Source organism: Grampus griseus, assembly GCF_964374135.1.
Source record: "Grampus griseus genome assembly, chromosome: 13".
Classification (NCBI taxonomy): domain Eukaryota; kingdom Metazoa; phylum Chordata; class Mammalia; order Artiodactyla; family Delphinidae; genus Grampus; species Grampus griseus.
The window spans coordinates 38,853,492-38,861,452 of record NC_139007.1 but is presented as its reverse complement, the minus strand read 5'-3'; positions in this window follow the sequence as shown (position 1 = coordinate 38,861,452).

Here is a 7,961-nt window from a genome sequence, read left to right as displayed (position 1 = left end):
GAAATCAAAAAGGAAATCAAAAAATACCTAGAGACAAATGACAATGAAAACATGATGATCCAAAACCTATGGGACACAGCAAAAGCAGTCCTAAGAGGGAAGTTTATAGCAGTACAGTCCTACCTCAAGAAACAACAAACATCTCAAATAAACAATCTAACCTTACACCTAAAAGAACTAGAGACAGAAGAACAAACAAAACCCAAAGTTCCTAGAAGGAAAGAAATCATAAAGATCACAGCAGAAATAAATGAAATAGAAACAAAGAAAACAATAGCAAACATCAATAAAACTAAAAGCTGGTTCTTTGAGAAGATAAACACAATTGATAAACCATTAGCCAGACTCATCAAGAAAACGAGGGAGAGGACCCAAATCAATAAAATTAGAAGGGGTAAAGTGGCAGGGTGTGGGTGGGGCTGTGATGAATTGGGCGATTGGAATTGACATATATATACTAATATGTATAAAATGCATAACTAATAAGAACCTGCTGTCTAAAAAAATAAAATTCAAAAAAAAATAAAATAAAATAAAATTAGAAATGAAAAAGGAGAAGTTACAACAGACACTGCAGAAATACAAAGCATCCTAAGAGACTACTACAAGCAACTCTATGCCAATAAAATGGATAACCTGGAAGAAACGGATAAATTCTTAGAAAGGTATAACCTTCCAAGACTGAACCAGGAAGAAACAGAAAATATGAACAGACCAATCACAAGCACTGAAACTGAAACTGTGATTAAAAATCTTCCAACAAACAAAAGTCCAGGACCAGATGGCTTCACAGGTGAATCCTATCAAATATTTAGAGAAGAGCTAACACCCATCCTTCTCAAACTCTTCCAAAAAATTGCAGAGGAAGGAACACTCCCAAACTCATTCTATGAGGCCACCATCACCCTGATACCAAAATCGGACAAAGATACTACAAAAAAAGGAAATTACAGACCAATATCACTGATGAATATAGATGCAAAAATCCTCAACAAAATACTAGCAAACAGAATGCAACAACACATTAAAAGGATCACACACCATGATCAAGTGGGATTTATCCCAGGGATGCAAGGATTCTTCAATATACGCAAATCAATCAATGTGATACACCATATTAACAAACTGAAGAATAAAAACCATATGATCATCTCAATAGATGCAGAAAAAGCTTTTAACAAAATTCAACACCCATTTATGATAAAAACTCTCCAGAAAGTGGGCATAGAGGGAACCTACCGCAACATAATAAAGGCCATATACAACAAACCCACAGCAAACATCATTCTCAATGGTGAAAAACTGAAAGCATTTCCTCTAAGATCAGTAACAAGACAAGGATGTCCAGTCTCACCACTAAAATTCAACATAGTTTTGGAAGTCCTAGCCACAGCAATCAGAGAAGAAAAAGAAATAAAAGGAATACAAATTGGAAAAGAAGAAGTAAAACTGCCACTGTTTGCAGATGACATGATACTATACATAGAGAATCCTAAAGATGTTACCAGAAAACTACTAGAGCTGATCAATGAATTTGGTAAAGTTGCAGGATACAAAATTAATGCACAGAAATCTCTTGCATTCCTATACACTAATGATGAAAAATATGAAAGAGAAATTAAGGAAACACTCCCAATTACCACTGCAACAAAAAGAATAAAATATCTAGGAATAAACCTACCAAGGGAGACAAAAATCTGTATGCAGAAAACTATAAGACACTCGGGCTTCCCTGGTGGCTCAGTGATTGAGAATCTGCCTGCCGGTGCAAGAGACGTGGGTTCGAGCCCTGGTCCAGGAGGATCGCACGTGCTGCGGAGCAACTGGGCCCATGTGCCACAACTGCTGAGCCTGGGCTCTGGAGCCTTTGAGTCACAGCTACTGAAGCCCGCATGCCTGGAGTCCATGGTCCATGGCAGGAGAGGCCACCGCAATGAGAAGCCCACATGCAGCAATGGACACCCAAAGCAGCCATTAATTAATTAATTAATTTAAAAACCTATAAGACACTGATGAAAGAAATTAAAGATGAAACAAACAGATGGAGAGATATACCATGTTCTTGGATTGGAAGAATCAATATTGTGAAAATGGCTACACTACCCAAAGCAATCTACAGAGTCAATGCAATCCCTATCAAATTACCAATGGCATTTTTTACAGAACTAGAATAAAAAATCTTAAAAGTTGTATGGAGACACAAAAGACCCCAAATAGCCAAAGTGGTCTTGAGGGAAATAAAACGGAGCTGGAGGAATTAGGCTCCCGGACTTCAGACTATACTACAAAGCTACAATAATCAAGACAATATGGTACTGGCACAAAAACAGAAATATAGATCAATGGAACAGGATAGAAAGCCCAGAGATAAACCCACACATCTATGGTCAACTAATCTATGACAAAGGAGGCAAGGATATACAATGGAGAAAAGACAGTCTCTTCAATAAGTGGTGCTGGGAGCACTGGACAGCTACATGTAAAAGAATGAAATTAGAACACTCCTAACACCATACACAAAAATAAACTCAAAATGGATTAGACACCTAAATGTAAGACCAGACACTATAAAACTCTTAGAGGAAAACATAGGAAGAACATTCTTTGACATAAATCACAGCAAGATCTTTTTTGATCCATCTCTTAGAGTAATGGAAATAAAAAAAAAATAAACAAATGGGACCTAATGAAACTTGAAAGCTTTTGCACAGCAAAGGAAACTACAAACAAGATGAAAAGACAACCCTTAGAATGGGAGAAAATATTTGCAAACGAATCAACGGACAAAGGATTAATCTCCAAAATATATAAACAGCTCATGCAGCTCAATATCAAAAAAACAAACAACCCAATCCAAAAATGGGCAGAAGACCTAAATAAACATTTCTCCAAAGACATACAGATGGCCAAGAAGCACATGAAAAGCTGCTCAACATCATTATTATTAGAGAAATGCAAATCAAAACTACAATGAGAAAAAAAAAGAAAAAACTACAATGAGGTATCACCTCACACCAGTTAGAATGGGCATCATCAGAAAATCTACAAACAACAAATGCTGGAGAGGGTGTGGAGAAAAGGGAACCCTCTTGCACTGTTGGTGGGAATGTAAATTGATACAGCCACTATGGAGAACAGTAGGGAGGTTCCTTAAAAAACTAAAAATAGAACTACCATATGACCCAGCAATCCCACTACTGGGCATATACCCAGAGAAAACCATAATTCAAAAAGACACATGCACCCCAATATTCATTGCAGCCCTATTTACAATAGCCTGGACATGGAAGCAACCTAAATGCCCATCGACAGATGAATGGATAAAGAAGATGTAGTACGTATATACAATGGAATATTACTCAGCCATAAAAAGGGAGCGAAATTGGGTCATTTGTAGAGACGTGGATGGATCTAGAGACTGTCATACAGAGTGAAGTAAGTCAGAAAGAGAAAAACAAATATCGTATATTAACGCATATATGTGGAACCTAGAAAAATGGTACAGATGAACCAGTCTGCAGGGCAGAAATTGAGACACAGATGCAGAGAACAAACGTATAGACACCAAGTGGGGAAAGCGGCAGGGGGTGTGATGAATTGGGCGATTGGGATTGACATGTATACACTGATGTGTATAAAATGGATAACTAATAAGAACCTGCTGCATAAAAAAAAAAATTCAAAAAAAAATTAGAAAGTCACCTGTAATCTCACATTCAAGAGAGAACTGTTATTTAACAGGTTAGTGTATATTCCTCCAGACATTTTTGTGTACCTATTTAAAAATAACTAACACTAAATTCTTATTATGAATTAAACATCATGTAAAGTGCTTTAAAATCAACTTGTTTTAACCTCACAATGATCCTCTGAGGTAGATAGTATTATTTTTCCCATTCTATAGATTAGGAAACTGAGGTTTAAAGAAGTTATATAAGATCCCGTTCGTTGCCAGGTGTCTCTCAGTCAACCCAGACTGAGTGATGCTATAGTAATAGCATCTTCAACATCTCAGTGTCCACACTAACAAAGGTTTGTTTCTTGCTTATGCTAATGAGCCATGTCGACCACAGTTAGCCCTACTTCATGCCGTCTTCATTCCAGAACCCAGGCTGAAGCCAAAGGAGCACCTCTAGTCGGACTTACCTGATCATCAGAATACAGAGAAAGGAGAACACGGCTGAAGCAAATGATGGCTCTTAAAGTGTGTACTCAGGAGGCACATACCTCATTTCTGCTCTTATTTCATTAGTCAAAGCAGGTCACAGGACCAGCCTGGTATCAATGAATGGGAAAGAATAACCTTCCCTCAGGGAGGGACAGAAAATATTTTCAACAATGACACAATTCACTGAAAGTACTGAGTTTAGATTTTAATCCAGTCTGTCCTTAGAGCTTAAAATAAGCTCAACTACTATATATATGTGTGTGTATATATATATATATATATATACACACACACACATATATATATATTCTAGTTCTACATATACTGCTAAGTGACCTCCATTTATGTAGTCTATATTGGACAGCTTGCTCTATTTGTGCATATAGACCTCCATTTATGTAGTCCATATTGGACAGCTTGCTCTATTTGTGCATATGGACTCAGGGTATTCTTTTTTTAAGGCTGCGGAGTTTCACATGCGACACCCCACATTCTGCCTGATGAGATCCTCGTCATCCCTAAGGTCCAACTCAGAGGCTCACCCCTGGAATGAGTCATGGCTTCTTCAGCTCTCTTCAGCTCTACGGTTTACACTTTTACTTTTGTCACGTACGTGCCTTGTCTTACAGTTATTTGTATACACGTCTGTTTCCTTCGCTAGATTTTGAGCACCTTGAAGCAGGAATTGTATCTATATAAAGATTTTTATCTCTCTGTGCCTGGGCATGCTTGACAGAGAAGAGATACTCTCTGTTTATTTTGTAATATCATGGAATTATGCTCTTTTCCATAATTTCGTTACCTATACTGAATCATTTAAATATAGTGACCTCTTCAGAATTCATGCAGAATTTGTCTCAATTCTGCATGAGACAAATTAAAGGGGTTAAAGGGGTTCTCAAATATTTTGCCTTCCCATACTTGTTAAAATTACAGCAGCAATAAAAACATTAGGGAAACAAAATGGCAAATAGATATTAATACCTCCCTGCTTACTCCTTAAAGGAAGAGCATTGCAGGAGAAACACAAACCAAATATAATAATTGCTCTAAATTCATATCATCAAGTTTTCCCCTCCCCTCTCTACAGCAAAAGTTACGAAATGAATGGTAGTTAATCTTTAAGAACAGAGCTGTCGGAACAATGCTGGGGTGGAAGCAAGGAATAATTCCGAAGTGCTGGGAGCACTTGCTCATTATCTAAGAGAGGGTCTTGCCACATGTACTCCAACATCCAGAACACTCTCAGGGTTGAAAAGCTCCCTTTCTTGTGCCCAGAATGTTTATTTTTTTAAGAGTGGCAAGTAAAAACGGACCCCTAATCTGCATGGCAACTGTGGAGCACCAGCCTTTGAAGGAAAGCCCTTCCCTGACACAAAGGCCACGGCCATCTGGAAGAAAAGCCACCCTCCTAAGCAGATCAACTGCAGGTCCCATCACACTGGGCGGATCTGCCCGGAAACAGGCATCTCGCCGTTATTAACTTACCCCCTCATTAGCAGTAATCAGAGTGTCCTCTCCATCTAATTCTTACTGAGCACCTGTGTAAGTGGCATTGTGTGGCCTCTCCCTGAGGGACCCTAAGGAAAAATGCCGCATCCCCTCTTGTCCCCAAGCCAGCTTTGTCTACGGCAGGTGCTTTGGAAAAGTAGGAGTGAGCAGGGCCCAGAAAAACCAAAACCGACACAATTTTTTGAAGTGTGATGTGTGTACAGGGGGATCGTCAAGTCTTTGCTGATAAGAAGGTGCTCTCAGGAACCTCACCCTCCTTCCTGAGGGCCTGTCCCCTGCCTGGGCCCTCCAGGGGCATGGCCAGATTTCCGCTCTCACCCCGGAGTCCGATGAGGCTCCTGCTGGAGGGGGGCGTTGGTCGGGCTGGGGTGTGAAACCAGCTCCCTGCCAAGCCCCAGGGGCTGTTATCACCACTCACCACGCTGCTTCCATCATATATCCTGTGCCAGCGCTGTGTCAGGCCCATCTTACATTTTTCAAAATGTCTTTAGCATCATTTCCTGAGCCTGAACATTTTGCTCGTGCTGCAAAACGGCATCTAAGCTGAGAACCATTTCTGCAAGTTTCACCCGGGGTTATTGGGACCACAGACTTCCAGAGGCGGGAACAAATGCTTTTCTCTTATCAGTGGGTGAGAGTCAGCCCAGCTTTCCTGTAAAACCCCAGCAATTTGCAAACCAGAGATGGTTTGTGCATTTTCATCTAAGTAGAGACCTGCTCTTCCAGTTAAAAAAAAATCATGTAAGAATTAAACTCTCCCCACATAATTTACCATCAGGTTATCTTCTGCAGCCATTCCTCCTTTCTCGAGGCTGGGAGGAGGCAGTTCGGAGGCACTGGGAGCTGGGCTCAGGGCACAGGTGGTGGGTGTGTTAGTCTCTGCTTAGCCTCAGCCCAGCTTTCTGTAATAATACAGCCTGACAAGATTTCTCCTCTCCGTTAGCCTTTCTCCTAACCCTTTCAGCTCTGCTTGCTGACATCATCCTGGCTGGATTTAAATAGCTAACTGTGCCATGTTCTCCTGGATACAAACCACCCGATTGGTCACCTCCCCAGCTGGCCTCTACCTACTGAAAGGCAGGAGGTAGAGCTTTGGGGCCAATGGCTGCCAGAGCTCAGCTGCTGCTGGAATCCAGTGGGTTTTCTGTCACTAAGGGAGGGAGAAACGTAGAGGTACCAGAGGTCTGTCCTGTGCATGGCTATACTTGCATGCCCAGGCAATGAACTGTGATCTGCTAATCTTACTATGTTCTGGGCATAAAGGGAAAAGATGGTGCACATCCTTTGTTCCCTCCTGTTGAACTGTAAGTAGATTATAAAATCAAACTCGGTGGCTAACTGATGGGATAATTTCAGTTCAAAGAAAAAAGGAAAATGAAAGAAAAGATGGATAGGAAATCTCAGAAAACTGAAGCCTCTCCCTTTTCATTTTGAGGATAGGTTAGCTACATCCTTGCGGTAGAGAGACACTGCATCAATATCAAGCTGAGTTTAACTCCACTGTGCTTAACAATGAATGCTTTTAATTATGAGGGTTTTTTTTTAAGTAATGAATTATGAGTTAAGCAGTCTGCTAGGCTGCAGTCATCTTCAATAATTCTTGCAAAGAAAAAGGTTATAAGAGAAAACTGATTGAAGAAGGTAAGAGTAAGATGAATGTAACCCACTGGAATCATATCATTCTAGAATTTTAATTAAGTAAATTTAAAAGCACTGGAGAGCCATCTACACAAATAACGGGCTGAACGTTATGAGGCTGTGTTTAATACTGCAATCATTATTCAAGGGAAAACTGAAAAATCTTAACCCCGTATGTGCAACGTGCAAAGAAAGTGAACACAGTGAGAGCAGGGGATGGGGCATGGAGAGAAACCTGGCTTCCTATTCAGAAAAGCATTATTAAAATCCCTGCAGAAGGTATGAGGTCTACAATACAGTATAATAGAAATTATGCCTACACATACACATACATATGCCTTTACGAAGAGATTAAGCCACAATCAATTCAAAAGATAAGGATAAAATTGAAAGCTCATTCCATTTTATAAGGGATAGAATTAATCCCTGTAAAGTCACTTACTCGTATGGCTGGATACTTGGAGTGGACTCTGCGTGGTACAAGCAGTCACCTCTTAGCTAATTCACGTCTCTCACCAGCCCCCACTCCTTGTCAGGCTAGGCCTCGGTCGTCTCACTGTTTAGGGTCAAGTACACCAAAGAATCGTATTCAGGAACACACACCTGATGGGTTAGAAACACAATCCACTTGGGACACTGATGA